Genomic DNA, 18,274 nt, shown 5'->3' on the forward strand with positions numbered 1-18,274 from the left:
GTGTGTGTGTGTGTGTGTGTGTGTGTGTACAGGAGTGCATTTAAAAAGAGAAAGGGGTGATGAAAAGACAAGAAAAGAATTTGCCAAAATTTTCATTGTGTTATTTTCTTGAATTTTTTCCATGTTTGGAGCAGCATATTACAGACATTCTAATTTAATACAACTGGGACATAGAACTGAGTTTCAGCAACCACTATAAATGGTTAAACAGTAGCTGTCTTTTAATCCATACTTCAATAGAAAGGTTAAAGAGTCCCTATTGCAGGTAACGAAATGGCATTATAAAGCTAAATGAAAGTGTCAGGTGTTTGGGGAAATATTGGTCACAAATGAATAAATACCATGAAGAGCTCATTGAATTTTGTACCATTTCCTACTGAAAGAGATAAAGAAGAATATATTTAAAGTGTGCTCAAGGGTCAAAAAGAAATTATTTTGATTCATTTATACATTTAAAGTCTCAGCAAGGAAGCTGCAAGTATCTGTGTAAAACTTCCATCTCCCAAGTAGTGCTGCTGTAGAGAACTGGGAATCATGGTCTGCTGGTGTTTCCCAATGACTTTGTACTCACAAAAGCATATTCAAATCACCCTTTTGCCACTCTGTGTTGAAAATCCTGTACAAGTCTTCGACCTCCTATGAATCTCTGCAGAGCAAGGTGACATTTCAAAGGACAATTTGCAGCAGATGAAAGACCACCACTGTGCCTGTTCTGCAGATCCCAGGGTACCTTTAAGTACAGTCACATAAACAAAGGAACTTTGTCTTCTGTCTTGGAGCTCATTATCCAGAAAGAAAAACAAAACAAAACAAAACCAAAGTGCATTTTCTTTTCAACCACATGCTGCTAGTTTGAATCATGCTTGTAATTTGTTCTTCAGAGGCAGGTAACTAGTTCAGACCAACTATGCTAGAACTTTCTTTTATTAAACAGATAATCATGGCATGGAAGATTAATTCATACATACATAATCTGTATGTATGCTGATTCTTAAAGAAAGTCATTAAACATTGTATTGCTTATTATACATTGTTACTCATAATAAAGATATTTTTGGAGAAGCTTAATCCTATTAGCTTTGAAATACAGGTACCATTTTTGGTTGTTCTTTTTTACTATTATTTGTTTGTTGAAACAGGGTCTCTGCATAGACCTGGCTGTCCTGAAACTCACTGTGTAGACCAGACTGGCTTTGAACTCACTAAGATCTGGCCTCCTCTGCCTCCTGTGTGGATGAATCGCCAAATCAAGCTATACTAATGTTTTTATTGAACTGTAACCTTTGACTTTACAAAAGCAATTAGATATTTTCCCCTCACTGTTTTAATTCCTATGTGAATGGAATCATTACCTTACAGGGGCTGAAGTGTTAATTTCATGTTGAAGAACAAATGTATATGACCTGAAATTCACAAAAGCTCAAAGGATGAGTAACTGTGAAGGAGCATGCTCATACGAACAGTTCTTCTGCAGCTCCAGATTCCAAAATAAATCGATGAACACAACAACATGGTGGTTTGAATTTCCTTTCTCTTTCTTCCATAGATAATCTTTTCTCTCTCTTTTTTATTAAATATTTTACTTTTCATTTTTTTCTCGAGACAGGGTTTTTCTGTAGCTTTGGTGCCTGTCCTGGAATTAGCTCTTGTAGACCAGGCTGGCCTCGAACTCACAGAGATCCTCCTGCCTTTGCCTCCCGAGTGCTGGGATTAAAGACGTGTGCCACCACTGCCTGGCTTTAATTTTCATTTTACATACCAACCCTAGTTCTCCTTCCTTCCCCTTCTCCTGCCCCCATCTCCCTGCTTCCCATCCCCCATTCATTCCTCAGATGGAGTAAAGTCTTCCTTAGGACGTCAATAAGGTCTGGCATACCAACTTGAGACAGCATCAAGCACTGCCCCTCTTCCCCGAATCAAGACTGAGCAAAGTATGGCACCATAGGGAATGGGCAAAGGAGCCTTTCTTTAGTTAGTCCCTGGCATCATTAGAAATTATTAATTCAGTTCCGCTTAAGTATCAGTTTTATTCTGTGGAGGTCATCGGCCCCCCTGGGGAAGACTTGCTTCTGGGTTTGAATGCAGGTTTGTGTCTGTGTAAAGTGATCATACACTCTCCACTGAGATCACTCAGTAGGGATTCATTAGCCAAATCGCTTAAATGATCTCAGTGTGTCAATCAATTTAGACTTAAATCAATTTAGACTTATATCAATTTAGACTTAAATCAGATCTGGGCTTCACACATTGCCCAGGTCCTTTACTTGAAGTCTTAGAACAAGATTACTTGAAGAAGGAGAATTACAGGTTCCTTAGTATAAACTTCGAAACAGTGTGTCGGGCCACCTTGGGCAGTGTGAGATGGTGTATCCTAAATCCCAGAAGCAGCAATGTACAATTATTGTCTAAATTGCTTTCTGATGATGTAGATTCAATTTATTGAATTTACGGTGTCTGTGCCTCTGTTATTCATTAGCAAGAATAAGCTGATAAATGTTGCCGTGAGACCCAAATGAAATAACATAATAACACATGATGCTCCTAGCCAATATTATCACATAGAAAACAATGAGTTCCATTTTCTGTCTCTCCACACACACACACACACACACACACACACGCACGCACGCACGCACGCACGCACGCACGCAAGCACGCACGCAGACACACATATGTTTTGATAGATTCCTGGCAGGAATCTGTATGGATGTTCATGAGAAGAAGGACATAGTCTTTTGAGGAACGAGGGTCTCTTTTTCATCTTCTTAGGACTTCTTTTTGTGTCTTATGTTCCATTTCCTTCATGTTTCCAGGGATTCACCTGACTGGATCCACAAGAGAATAAAAAAAAAAAAAAGACAAACACAGGTAGAGAAAGTGGAATTGTGTAGACTGGGCTCTCTGGCAGAGAATCTGCGGCACCCAGGAAATCTCAGTGTATTTATTACCTACAGCTGAAAAGCAGGGTGGCATATGCTATAGACAGCTGAACAAAGAACTGGCGTTTACGGCTATGCCGCTGAGCAAGGAGGCAGGTTTGGCTAATCTGCGCAGGAGCAGGGTCTTCGGAGGAGCTGTCTTCAGGCTGTCAACATCCGGGGAGAGAAAGCAATGCTAGAAAATTTCTGCACATCACAGTCGATATTCACACTCAGAATTGAAAAGGCCTTTTCTGTTCACTTGTCTCAGATCTAGGAAGGTTTGGCATTCTCGTTAGGCTGAGGAATTGGAGAACTTTATATGTCTGTGACCATGTCAACAGCACACATGATTTCACTTATTTCATACAGTTGTGTGTACATGATTCATCACCTTTAAGCTTTAATCCCATAATGTCAAAAATCCCTAATGTTGCAGGATTTTTCTTTAAAGAGAACCGTATCTATTTTCTTTGCTGTGTTAAAATTTATGCTGCTTGGTCAGGAATTGTGGCACACAAATATTGTAAGTACTTGGGAGAAGAGGCATGTGGATCTCTGTGAGTTCAAGGTCAGCCTGGTCTAATTAGCAATTTTCAGATCAGCTTGGACTACACAATGAAACTGCAAATGTCTCAAACAGTAACATAAAGGAAAAAGGAAAAACGAAGAAACAAGCAAAACAAAACAAAATTTAGATGCCAAAATGGTTCCGCCTTCCTGTCTATGAACTCTAACTACATCAAACTGACATTCACCTTTATCTTGCTTTTCACATAAATCTTCTCTTCATAAGGTCAAATATCAGAACTTGATTGTGTGACACTCTGTGAATTATACTGTCACTGAGTTCTGTGTGTTTCTATTCTGACAAAAACTCTATGTGGCTCAAGTCTCGTAGGTATGTGGGCAGAGTTTGTTTTGTTTTGCAGAATTTAATAACTAAGAAAACATGTAAAATGTTGGAAAAATATTGGAAAGAGGAAATATGAAAATAGTGTTTGACTTACAGTAATCATCATAAAGTGAGAGTGGGTGACTAGTATGCTTGATAGATGTAAATAGGAAATACACCAAAATGCATAATAAATACCAAATATGCACTAGGAACCAATATCAGAAAAGAACCAGCTGATTGGAGGGTTCCTAATTTCATTTTCTTTATTTTATGTTTAATTTTTATTTTTGTTTGTATGTAGATGCATGTTTTGCTTGCATATATTTCTTCATACCACTGACATGGCTGGTGTGGGTGGAAGCCAAAATAGAGTATCAGACTTTCTGGAACTGGAGCTATAGAGAGTTGTGAGCTTCCCTGTTGGTGCAGGAATGAAGCTGTGGTCCTTTGGAGGAACAGCTTATGCTCTTAACCACTAAACCATGTCTCCATCCCCAAGAATCCTGAAGACAGTAATATAACTGAGACTTCCATACAATAAGACTTTTAAAATTAGTAAATAATCATCATGCAGAGCCAAATGAATGGATGAGTAAATTTTTTTTTTACAGAAGTTTAATTCTGTATAAGCATTTCTGCCTTAAACTTTATGAATGGCAGGAAAGGGTATGGCTTCTTTTTTCTCCATGACTCTTACAATGAGAAATCATTCCATAATTTGAAATGTGAGTAATTTTATCTTCATATTAATCTTAGGACATTGGATGAAGTTATAAAGCATAAAACCTCTATATATCTGGTGAGAGCCAAATGAGGAGCTAAAATTTTATCATTTAAATTAACCCATTTTAACAGGGAAGCAAATATTTAGAAACTTATACACAACGCTAATTACTAACATTTTCACTGTTTTAGTAGAAGCTTTACTTAATTCCAAAATTTCACATGGGGATACAAAGCAATGTTTCCTTCCAGTTGATTTTAGCCAGAAAACAGTATTTCATTATTTACACCAAATACTCTAGAATTCAGTGCTTCTTTATGTATGAGCAGGAGCAAGGAGGGTGCAGCAGCAAAGACCTCATTTAAGGTGTGGTCAGGTGATGCAGGCCACCTTACGCAACAACAAGTGAGGAGAATATCATCCAGCTCCAGATCGTTCATTAACTGGCTCACAATTCAGAAATTGATTTTGTGCAGTAATTGATTAATATCTTCTTCTAAATTTGAACCACTGTGGTCACTTTCCCTTTGAATTAATTCCTATCAAGGAAAGCCGTCTGTGAAATTATTTAATTTTCATATTTTCAAATTGTTTGTGACATATTCATTGCCAAGACTAAATGGTCAGAATCGTTGATGCCCATGGTTTCTAATTTTATAAAAATTGAAATAAACAAGATTTTTTGCAGTATTTGTTACTTAGACTTAATTGGTACCCATAAGAGTTTCCATCTGTGAGTTTGTGTCAGTTGCCAATTATATGGTGAAGTCTGAGGTAACTATTAGTGACTGAATCTTTTCTTGACTGCTGATTTTCATTAAATTCTTATATATAGCCTTATTTTTTGAGCAAAGATGAAAAATATATCTCAAAATTTCAAAGTTTTAACTTCTGTAACAAAAGGGCAAACCCAAGCCTGGCAAACTATTGTTTGGGTGGGCATTGCCAATTTTTTATATTACATTAATTTATTCTTTGACAGTTTTATATATACCCACATCGTGTCTTTTCATTTTCACATTGTTGTTGACCTTCACCTACTTCCTCCAAGTTACCAAGTTATCAGCCACATGGTAAATGTTTTCTCCCATGGTAGTATGGATAAACAAAACAATGAAAGCAACTTGAGAAGGAAAGGTTTTATTTGACTGCACTTACAAGTCAAAGTGAGAATTCTGGGGAGGAATTTAAGGCACAAACTAAGGCAGAGACTGTGGAAGAACCCTACTTCCTGGCTGGTTTCCCATGTGTTTTTTTTTCCATCTTAATTCTTATACAAACAAGAACTTACCTGCCCACAGTGGGCTAAGTTCTTCAACATTAACCCATAATCAAGAAAATATCCCCATAAACATGCTTCTAGGACAGTCTGATGGAGGTGATTTCTTGATTATTTTCCATCAGATGACTCTGATTGTGTAAAGTTGACAAACTAATGAGAATATATGTTAAAATATTTTGGGTTTTGTTTGTGTTTTTACTTTGCGTTCCACTGAGTTTAACCAGAGCCATCAGTGTAGGCATGGGTGTCAAGCTATCTACTGGAGTCTGAATAACTCACAAGTGGCTGCATCACTGACACAACTACTTCTCCTCCATCAGTTGGTTTTTCTGGGGATCCATGAGCCTTTTCCGGATCTATGACTAAATGTTTACAGTCTCAGTCAGATGCAAGTCCTATACAGATTATGGTATATATTCAGTGATAAGTACCTCAGCCAGTAGGGCAGTGTTTCAAGGTCAAACACGCTATTATTCTACTCTTACATTCTTTCTACATCCTCTTCTGCAATGTTCCCTTAGCTTTAGAGAGAGTGATGTGGATACCCATGTATTGCTGAGCAACGAAAATTCTCAGCATCTTAACTAGCTCGGAGTGTTTATATTAACCTGTATGTGTTGCAAAGAGAAGCTTCTTTAATCAAGGGTGAGAAAATAGTCTGAGGTTGTAAACAAACATTTAAGGGACATTTTTTTTTTATTGAAAAAAAGGAAAAAAAAGTTTCCGCCTCCTCCCAGCCTCCCATTTCCCTCCCCCTCCCCCCACTCGTTTCCCCCTCCCTCCCTAGTCCAAAGAGCAGTCAGGGTTCCCTGCCCTGTGGAAAGTCCAAGGTCCTCCTCCCTCCGTCCATATCTAGGAAGGTGAACATCCAAACTGGCTAGGCTCTCACAAAGCCAGAACATTAAGTAGGATCAAAACCCCGTTTTAAGGGACATTTTGACAGCACAAAATATGATGCTTCATGTGAAAGGTATACTATGTAACAATCATGAAAAGGAAGAAATAACACTGAGCATCATCAACCATGATTATCCTTAGATTTTCATATCTCTCTTCCCATCTACCACCTTCTTTCTTTTCTTCTGTTTTTCCTTTCAGGTAGCCACACACTTTGTGGACCAGTGCTTGAATGTCTAAACCTGAGAGCACTATAGGATCCAAAACAAAATTGAATGAAAATGTTCTAGGGAAAAGACCTGACATCAGCATTCAATGAGCGATGTATTGCTATCTATAAAAAGTGCCTCGCAGACCTCTTTGGTTGCCTCTGTACAGTGCAGTGAAATACCTGCTGTGGTACAAATTTAGCCACAATGTCAGGACAGGCAGCATTGGCAGCCAAAGTCATTAGTGACTAAGAGACTTAAAAAGATGGCACTGAAGAGACATGATAAGCGCTTGTACTCATCTGAAAACGTTTTCCTCATTTATTTCAATTCTTTGAGAAGTTCATGCAATGTATTTTTATCATATGATCTCCAGCCCAACTCCTCCAAGATACAATCCTTTTCTACCCATATACTTCGTGTCCATTTCTTTGTTCTTTGAAACCCATCAAGTACAATTTGTGTTGCCTATATTCATTAGAATATGTGGCCTCCTAAGCGAACATGTTAGATCTACCAAGGGGTACACCTTCAAAGAATACTGACTCCCCTTTTCCAGCATGCTAATGGCAATAGCCCCAAGGGATTTCATGCCCACTTCCCATCTCCATACTCAGATTCTCTTTGGCTTGAGACTGTGTAGGTCCTATGTTAGCCATTGCAACCATTGTGAGTTTGTATGCATAGTTGTCCTGTTGTAGCCAGCAAACACATTCCTTGTAGTTATATATACCTCTGGCTCTTACAATATTTCTACTCCCTCTTCCACAATGTTCCTTAAGCATTTGGAGAAGATGTAATATAGATTTAGTGAAAAACATTCCACAGTCTCGAATTCTCCCACTTTGACCAGCTGTGGTCCTATATGTTAATTGAAAGTTAAATAGCTTTGAATGATTGAAGACAGAGCTAAGAAGAAAAGAAAGTAAGAGTGTTATGTGTTCTTAATAGGAGGTACCCTAAAGATATGAGTACTCTAAATGGAGTTTGGGTTTGATATTTATTGGGCAATTGCATCTTACTCCTGTTTCGATAACCGCACCCATGCCTTCCTGCCCTTTCTCCTCTCAATGTCTTCTTGTAACAAGACTGCCCTCTCGGAGTTGTTATTTTTAATTTTCCATCCATCTGTATCCTTCGGTCTCTTTAAGAAGTTTGATTGCTACCATCCATATCACAACTTCCTGTAACAGCTACTCCAAAGAATTCAAAGCTTATAGACTTAGAAGAAATCTTAATTAAAATGCGCACACATACTGGAAGATACATTTATATACACACAATTGAAAATATAAAAATAAATATCTGTTTATAAGAAAATATAAATCGAATGAGGGTCATATGCTTGGCTTTCTTTCTCGATTTTAACTCAAGAGAAGAAAAAAAAATGAATCCTTGAGATTTTAAGAACTTCATAGTGGATCTTAGCTATGGCAGAGCCTTCTGGAAATCCCATTTAATTCTGGGATCTACTGGAAGGTTTGCTATAGGTTTCTGAAATTATAGGCCCCGAAATAATTTTCAAATACCTCATATATTGAAGACAATTTGGGCAGAATTATGACCACAATTTTCAGGATCAGAGATATGGGAAAATAAAGGGAAGCAAAGCCCAAAGTATCTGTTAGAAATCATTGTATCTTGGGTCACCCACATAAAGATTGGAATGTTGATAGCTTTACATAATGGTTTCTATGATATTTCCTATATACTTTCTTTTCCTTTTTTAAAAATGACATCTGGTATCCCAAAGTACTTTTTTGGGAAATTCGCTAGAGATCTGTTCTTTGAGTTTCTCAACCATCCCAGCCCTGAGCACACCTTGTGATCCTTTTGGGGATAGAATAAAGCACAGCAAAACGTTTTTCCTATCCCTTTAAAATTAGTTATCAAAACATGTCCAGGGACTTGTAAAACACGGTTTCTAAGAACTTAGTACAAAATTGAAAGAAATGAAGTGTTTTAATAACCTTTACTTTCTAAAAGATATTAATTAATATGACATAGAATTTTTGAGATAGAAGTTAGCGAATAATGAGAGATGGTGCTGATCAAACGTTGCTGGCGATTTTACATGAAAACAGAGTCTATTGAGTGGGACTGTCATAGGGCCTGTGGGCAAAGCCAGCATTCATCAGTCCAAGGCTGAACTCAGAGGGTTTGATATCGTGGAGTTGAGGGATAGTGAGTGGGAGGATATGAAACAGAATTCACTCCCCGAGGCACAGCCAAGGGATTGAGGGACTTGTGGACTTGCATCCAGAACACACATTGTGCCCGTCACTGCTATTTTGGTCCTCTCGGAAGAGCAGTCAAGGTTGCTTTATTTTTTTAAGTGATGGCATTAGAGGACTTTTCCTTGAGCAAAACTTATCTCAGAGAAATAACTCTCAGACAGTCCATTGGGCTTTCCGATACGTGTTGATTTCCCACTAAAAACACGACTCTCGGGCTCTTTTGCACATAAAATCTGTACACTGCACCTTAGCTGTCAATTTTTGATTCAGTGACTCACTCTTAAATACTCCAATGATTGTTCACATTTGAAGAAAATTAACCACATCAAAGGCAGAGTCTGAAGCAGATGATAGAGAAAAAAATAGAAGAAAACGGTTAAACAGCAAAATAATTTTATAAAGAAAATGATACCAGCATTTTATATATAAAAGAAATACAGAACAAAACTGAAAGAGTTTATTAAATTTTAATGAATTTATTATTAAATTTTACAGCAATGCTGAAAACAATAGAGAATATAGCTATATAAAACAAGACAAGAATCCTCAAAAGGGATAAAGAACCACATTGGGCAAGATGATTGAAATAAGTTTGATGTGAGCAACATTAAGCAATGTTTATACTGAATCAATGAAATTAAAGAAGAAAATATATGAGGTAAGAGAAGGAACCATTATCAAGGACTAATGAAAGAAAAGTACCTGGACTTGGAGTGCAGGTTTTCAAATACAAGCAATGACAAATACAAGCAAACTTAAACCAATCTTGTTTGTACCTCAGAGTTTCTTTGGAGACACATCATGATGTGGCTTTACTCTCTGTTTCTACTCACTGAGAGAACTAAAACTAAACATCTTTGTGCTTAATAGATGTTCTTGTATCTCTTGTGTGAATTTTGCTGAGTTACTATTTATTTTTAAGAGTTTTTGTATAGTGTTTACAATTTGACTTAAAATTTGTAAATTTATTTCCCCAGACTATGGCCTATACCTTAGTTTTCTTCATAGCATCCTCTGAAGCCTAATGATGTTGTTTGTCATGACATGTTTTGACTATTGTGTTGTTTGGCCATGAATATTTACTACTACGCTTTATGCTAAGAGATTTAGTAGTTTTAATTTCACCCTTTCATTTGTGATCCTTTATTTTCTCTTAAGAAAGCAAACAAGTAAAAGAAATGTCAAACAAGCAAGGATAACAACAATAAAAAACATACAAAAGTGAAAAAAAATAAAGACCATCACATACCCTCGTAGACATACACTTAAAAAGATAAAATCAGACTCCATAAAACACAAACAAAAGGCAAGGTAAAAGAATGCTCAAACAAAGCAATATGAAGCAAATATCTCCAAAGAGTACTTTGGAGTTTATTATATTGCTTATCTACCACTCGGTATGGGGCCTTGAAGTATGTTTTGTGTTCTGGGTGATACAGCTTGGAAAAAATTTATTTTTTCTTTTTGAATAGTTGTGAACTGTAGATAGCTTCAGGATTAGGAATGAATGCTTGCATTTACTCCCCCATCTCAGTGATGGTACTCCATATAGTTTGAACCTGCGTAGGTACTGTGCATGCTGCTAAGTATCTGTGAGTTTACATGTGTGTTATATGTGTGTCTGGAAGACATTGTTTCCTTCTTCCAGGGAGGTCTATGAGACCGGAGGGGATGGATTTGATAAAGACATATCATTTAGGACTGATGTTCCAAGGTCTTTCATTCCGCTCATCATCCAATTTTGGTCTCTGTATTATTTACCCTCTACACCAAGGATAAGGCGTTTCTGATTAGTTCTGGGTGAGACTTTTATTTATGAGTATATCAGAATGTCATTATGAGTCATTTTATTGATAAGTTCTTTAGTTGGCCAGTGTATTTGGTTTTTCTCTAGGTCTATGGCATACCTTAGATTTTGTTATCTAAGTATGGGTCCCATCTCATAGAGTGAGCCTTAAATTTATTCAGATACTGGCTGGTTACTCTAACAATGTTTGTACCAGTATTGCACCAGTTTATCATGCATACAGGTCACCACTAGGTTGGTGGTTACCGTTCTCTTCTGGGAGAGTTCTGAGTACCTCTCAGTACAATAAAGACTAGTCAGCAGGAGTGAAGGTTCTACTGAGGCACCAGGCCTCAGTATCTCTATGTGTTGGGAGCTGCGAAACCCCCCCCCCCCAGATCATGAATTTCTGGTAAGCAACTTGCAATGCTTGCAGCTGCTCTGAACATGAGACCCTCAGGAGTTCCTGATGGCAGGGGAGTGGTTTTGGTGCATTTGGTGGGGCATGGCGATCCCTTTTCAAGCTGCCCCTGGACACAATAAAGGGGACATTCTGGCATCAAGGATGACCCGTGTCTCTGCCTGTGTGTCTTTGTGTGTTTAAATCTCCAGGCCCTTGCTAGGCTCGCGAATGGTCCTGTAGTGTAAGTGCCACAATACAGGAGTATACTATACCGTCACATAGTACAAGTATAGTATGGGTGCCACATCTATGTTCAATAAGATATGTAAGCATCTTCTTGAGCAGTAGAGCCTCACCATAACAACCTTGGCAATGGTCTAAATAGTCTGGGGATTCTATGGGGCCATTGTGTCAACAACTTATATTGATGGAGTCCTTTTCTCGCCACTGGAGGTTTTACTTGGGGGCAAGAGATGTCTACTTAGGGCTTTGTCTCCCTGATTACTTGGAGTCTTTTATCCCTGCTGGCCCTTACAATTTTTTTTTACCTTTCCAGCACAATTCTCTGAGATCTGAGGGAGGTATTTGAGAAGAAATTCCATTTAGGGATGAGTATCCAATGTCTCCATTCCTGCAGATAGTCCAGTGCCAGCCAGGTCCCTATATTTGCTATCCTGCACTGCAGAAGGAAAAAGAGCAGAGATTTTCCCCCTCATACACACAGACACACACAGGCAAACACATGTTGTGCACAGATCACCACCCCCAGAGGGAGACCACCAAAAACCAGAACAGACTGGACTGCTTAAAATGCAAGGTTAGCTCTTTAATCAGGCTAGCCAGGAACTTCTTCGATACCCCAAAACTACAAGGTAGCAAGGTGGAGAGAAGTTCAAAATTCCTTTGCAGGGTTAGTTTTTAAAAGGTGGAACTACAAAAAGACCTTTTGAAGCTGCATTGGCACGGGTGCAAGGTCTTTTGCTCTGTCCCATCCTGCTATGTCAGCTAGTTCTTCAGAGCAAGGTTATTCGGCTTGTCTAATCACGGGGTGGCTGGAGTGTCCTTGTGTTCTGGAATATCTCGGGTGGGAGGGGGAGGGAAAGCACTAGTCAGTGTTTCTGATTTTAAAACATTCAGCTAGGAAGTTCTCATCCCTTTGATCGCTCACACACACACACACACACACACACACACACACACACACACACACGAGAGAGAGAGAGAGAGAGAGAGAGAGAGAGAGAGAGAGAGAGAGAGAGAGACTCATAGCAACAAAGGACTTATCCTTGCTAACAATGCTTCTTTGATTTCCTAGCACATACGGAATAATATGCCATCTCCATATGGGGTTTAACAACTCCAAAATTCACAACTCATCTGGAATTATTCTAACTTACTATGATTCCATCTCTTCCATATTTTGTTGGGGGTATGTGGAGAGAGTGTGTTTATGGAGGTCAACAGTGCATTGATTTTTCTCATGACAGTCTCAGAAGCCTGAGTGACTTCCTGTTTCCTCTGCCGGCAATTGTATCCACAATCTACTCACATTATTGATTTTCCTCCACGATACATATAAGTGAAGTATAATTTGGGATGCCAAGTCACATAAATCTTCCTACAGAAAAACTAATTCAATATAGTTTAACAATGATCCTCTCACCCCCTCTAAAAAACCTAGTAAAACATTTAATGAAGTGACCATGACCCCTCAGTGACCATAGCTCCATAATAGGTAAAATGTAAGCCAATGGATTAGTTTCAGCTGCAGGATGCTCCTTTTGAGGATTTGTAGCTCTACGGTATTAGGTCAACGGTGTCATTGTTGGGTTACATGATGGGATTGAAGTCAGATCAAAAATTCAGAATAGCAGGGTAATATCCCTTTTATTCCCCTGTTGTCACCCTCTCTCAGTAAACCACATTTTGACCAATTATCTTCACATTTTGTGTAAACACTTTTGGTTTTAGCAGAACAATGAATAATTAGCTCTGATTCTGTGAGCTAATAACTCTCTAAGTTAATTTTAGAAATTTTATCCTTGTATAAAAAAATTAAGACCCAGTTAAGAAAAAGAAAATAACATTTTAAGTTAAGAGTGGATATAATTGAAGCATCATCCACATGAATGGCTGGAGAGTTCTCTGCATCCATGAGAAAGGAAATGTACCATGGACTAGCTTTTGTCAAACACTAAAAGAGGCTTTGAGCTACATATCTGAGCACAAAGCACAACACACAAAAAGTTTTATACTTATATGATATTTAAAACATGTTTTAATAAACTACATGAAGCTGTAACCAACAACATCTTCTTCAACATATAAATGAATAACAATTTAAATGTGGTATAACTCTAGAGTGAAATAGTATTTGATAATCAAAATTAATCATTATAGCATTTGCTATAGAAAAAGTTCAATAAATTACAATGTTTGCATAATAAAAATGCCTCATAATAGAAAAACTACAGTTTATAAAAGGTTATGTATAAAATATTCAAAGCTAAATAATAATGTAAAGACAAGAATTTCCTCTTAAATTGTGAATAAGAAAAAGAAACCTCATTTATGACTTGTACATACAATAAAGATAAACTGGCAAGAACAATCAAGTGTAGAAAAAAGAAGTAAAAAAGAAAAAAGAAAGAAACAGAAAGGTAGGAAAAAAGAAAGGTCTTTTGACATACAATAAACAAATACAATTCCCCTTACAGATTACAAAAATTTCATATAAAAAACTCACAATATATTAAGCCTTATACCTTAAACCCATATTTAAGAAAAACATTTTAAATAATGGACAAATTCTATAAAATTTTGAAATAAAAAAATCAAGACAAATCTATTGTATGCAGTAATAATAAAAACATAGAAAGATACTAGAAAATGAGCTGATGAATAGTATATCAATAATTAAAGAATATAAATAAACATAATGTAGAAAAGGAAAAAAATTTTCACATGAAAAATCCTAAAACAGAAGTGAAAAAAAATCAAAAAATGCACAAATAAATAGAAACACAACTCATATCCATAGACTGAGACTTATAACTTCTTTAAGATGTCAATACTAATCAGGGCTTTCTACAGATATGATATAATGTCAATAAAAATAATAATAGTATCTTATGAAAATAGGGCAATCCTTACAAAATGTCTATGATGTCTCTAGAAACTATATAGTTACAATAATCTTAACCAGAATAAAATTGATAATGTTACACTTTCTAATTTCATAATTTAATACAAATCTTGAAAGACCGAGTGGTACTAGTGTTGAGATCTTGAGATGGTTGATATGAATGCTTAGACAGATTGAAAAGAACCCCAATTTATGATTTTCAATAAAGGTTCTATGACAATTAAATTCTGAAGAGTTATTTCAACAAATAAGTTTGGGACAATTGAGTATTCATATGAAAAAGTATTACGTTAGTCTGTGGAAGGTAGGGAAGATTCATTCCGATTTACAGATTATGATTTAAATATAGTACTGTATAAAATTCTCAGAAAAATAAAATCTTTAAATAAAAAAATGTAAGTCGGGAAGGCATTGTAGCAGAAATGTGAAGCAGCTTGGTGTACTGTGTCCACGGTCCGAAAACAGAGTGGACAAGGAGGAAACCTCAAAGCCTGTGCCCCCTGCCTCTCCCTGTTATTCACTTTCTCCACTGAGGCTCCAAATGCTGGGGCTTCAGAATCTTCCATATAGAGTTTACATTGGAGTTGATTTTTCAAACGCATGAGCAGATGGGGGACATTTTACATTCAAACCACAACAAAGACTTCATATAGTTTTGATACAAGATTGAGGAGTTGGGACTGCAACATAAAAATCAACATATGGGAAAACAGTTGTTAGGGACAGTTTGAAGGCACTTTCCCACATGTATTTCCTAAAACAAAATGAGCATGTTCCACTGAGTTTTCAGAGAAAGGCATGAAGCTCTTCTTCACCTGGACTCAACTAATGAATGTGAAGGAAAAAATACGGGGCAGTAAGAAAGATATGTTCTATGTAAACACACTAAACAGAGACATATCCCTGGAGCCACGGTGCTTTTAGGGTCTCCTTTAGCTTAATGGCTCATTCCAATTCTCATAGTGCTTTCGATTTGTTAACAAACTGTCTATATTTCTTTGTGTGTGTGTGTGTGTGTGTGATTTCAAGTTATGTGCAAAGCTTAATTGTAACAGCACATGTGGAAATGTGATGGATGATTGAACTACAGAAGTACATGAGCTGTATGTACTTGCTTTCAACTGGAGAAAGCTCCTCAACCTTGGCACTGTGTTAGCTCATTGCTTTCCTGATAAGACTTTTTAAAAACTTCTTTATGATGCTATCTAGTTTTCTTTTTTTAATGAAATAAAATATGTAGATTTTTATTAGATTCAATACCACACTTCTAAATATTAACATGGGAGAAATCCTATGATTACACATATCACTGCGATGTGCCTTTAGCAGTATGTTCATAACAACAGCAAAACATTAGAAATACCATTAATACAAAATGTATCTCAGCCAAGAATGGTCTTTTTTGAGTTAAGTCAATCAAGAATGTGAGGAAGAAGAGTATAAAATAGGATTAAATATTTTCAAGTTATATGTTTGAAAAACTGCTAAAATAGAATGTATATGAAAAATTTCATATAATTTAACAAAAATACCTAATTCAAATAAAAAACCTAAATATCTAAAGTGTTTTTGTGCAAAGCCAATTACATAGAATATGCAACACAAAAATGCTAATTATCAGGGAAATTAGAATCTTAACTAGAAAAGATTCAGCTCAGCCACCAAGAAATCAGTGCCAAAAGTTAAATTAATAGCTCAAAAATAAGGTGTGTGGAGAAACTGAAACTCTGTACACTACTATGGGAGTGGAAGAGTACATCTTTGTTGTACAACTGAGGAGTGCCTCAAAAAATCAGAGGTAGAATTGCTACATCATCCTCTAATTTGTGTGTACCCAAATAACTGATGTATACATCAATAATACCCATTTCATTAACTTATCAATTTAAGTTGACATATTTAACATTCTCATAATAAGAGCAGACATTTATTCAGTGAATATGATGTACCTATCTCTTCTCCTAGCATCTTGCTGGCAGCAAACAAATAATTTCCACAAGTATATTAAATTGATATGATTATTCTTGCCTCCTCAAAGATCTGGAGAATGTCAAATCGGTTGCTTATGGCTAATAAGCAGCTGACGAATTATGGAAAGACAAATGAAAGTAATAGAATTGGAGCAGAGCGAACATTTCAGAAGAACATGCCATTTAGAGTTACAAAATTCGGGAAGATTTTAGGGATAAAATCTTTGCGGTGATAATGCAGCAGGGATAAAAATTCTTGACTATCTGGTTGTTATCGGAGAATGAATGGCAGCTGGTAAGGAGGGATGTGTCATGTGTCATGGACCAGACCTGGCAAAAATACCACTGGACCTTTCTATGTCAGTCGTTAATCAAGAAATGCCCTACAGATTTGCCTAAAGGAAATAAAGTGGAGATATTGTCTCAGTTGCAGTTCTTCTATCTAGATGATTTTGCTTGTGTCAATTTGACAAAAAAAAAAATCAACCAACAAAACAAAACAAATAAATAAACAACCACTCTTTATATCTCATATAACTTAATGATATACTTTAAGGTTAGGAAAAATTAAACCAAAACAAGATAAAAATCAAATTCAAAATAATTAGATAAAAATTATAAATAATTGATGTAAATTGAAAAATTAAGGAAGTAGAAATAAAAAGTAAAAATATAAATTAAAACAAATTAGTTCTTTATAAAAATAAAGAAAATTGTCAAACCCTTAGCAAGAGGAAGTGAGAGAAGATCAAAACTTTCAAAGAATTAAAGATGAAAATGATACACAGGTATCAATAAAATTCAGAAAATAAATATGACAAACTTTAAAGACATATAGTAAATTAGAAAACATAACTATGTAGATAAGTGTATAGATGTATATGACTTGTCTAGATTAAGTCAACATGATGTAAGTGATTAAGACAGAAATGTAATAAACAATGAGATTAACACTTAAAATTTCTCCCAAATATGAAGAACTTCCAGGACTAGAGCTGATCACATTTGAAGTCTATTGGTCTTTTAAAGAAGGAAAGAACATCACCAAACATTTTTATAAAGTTAGTGTTATGTTTATATAAAGCCAGACAAAGACACTCTGACTAAAGAAAATTATGGACTACTGTCTCTGATGAACTAGGATTCCAAAACTCTAAATGCTTATAAATGGAATTAAGGACTAAGTCAAAAAAATCATGATGAAATTAACTTCATTTTAGAGTTTTAAGGATGTCTCAATATGTCAAGTAAAACCAAACTTTCCACGTGACTATGAATCAGAGATTCATTTCAGTTGATGCAGCAAAGGCTTTTTCAGGGGGATTATTGTGAAGACAGGGTTTGTCTGTGCAGCAGTCCTAGCTGTGTCCTGGAACTACCTCTTGTAGACCAGGCTGGCCTCAAACTCACGGAAATCTGCCTGCCTCTGCCTCCTGAGTGCTGGGATTAAAGGCGTGCGCCACGACTGCCCAGCAGCAGCAAAGGCTTTTTGATCAAATCCAACACCCGCTCATGATAAAAGACTTGGAGAAACTAAGAATATAAGGAATACATATCATCATAATAAAAGCTATATGTGACAAACCTGTTGTCAGCTTTTGTGGGAAATTCAAACAAGAATGTGTACTGTCTCAATTGTATAATACAACCTTAAATGTTTGCTAGCCTAGGAGGACAAGGAAAAGGAATAAAGAGATACAAATTAGAAATAAAGCCGGGCGATGGTGGCGCACGCCTTTAATCCCAGCACTTGGGAGGCAGAGGCAGGCGGATCTCTGTGAGTTCGAGGCCAGCCTGGTCTACAG

At 36.6% G+C, this 18,274-nt stretch overlaps 1 protein-coding gene across 4 annotated transcripts in view; it reads left to right on the forward strand.

Moving 5' to 3' along the window:
* Sntg1 (syntrophin gamma 1) overlaps positions 1-18,274 on the forward strand; it is a 400,484-nt gene that overhangs the window by 252,866 nt on the left and 129,344 nt on the right. The window lies entirely within an intron of this gene.

Source organism: Microtus ochrogaster, linkage group LG5 (assembly GCF_000317375.1).
Source record: "Microtus ochrogaster isolate Prairie Vole_2 linkage group LG5, MicOch1.0, whole genome shotgun sequence".
Taxonomy (NCBI): Eukaryota; Metazoa; Chordata; class Mammalia; order Rodentia; family Cricetidae; genus Microtus; species Microtus ochrogaster.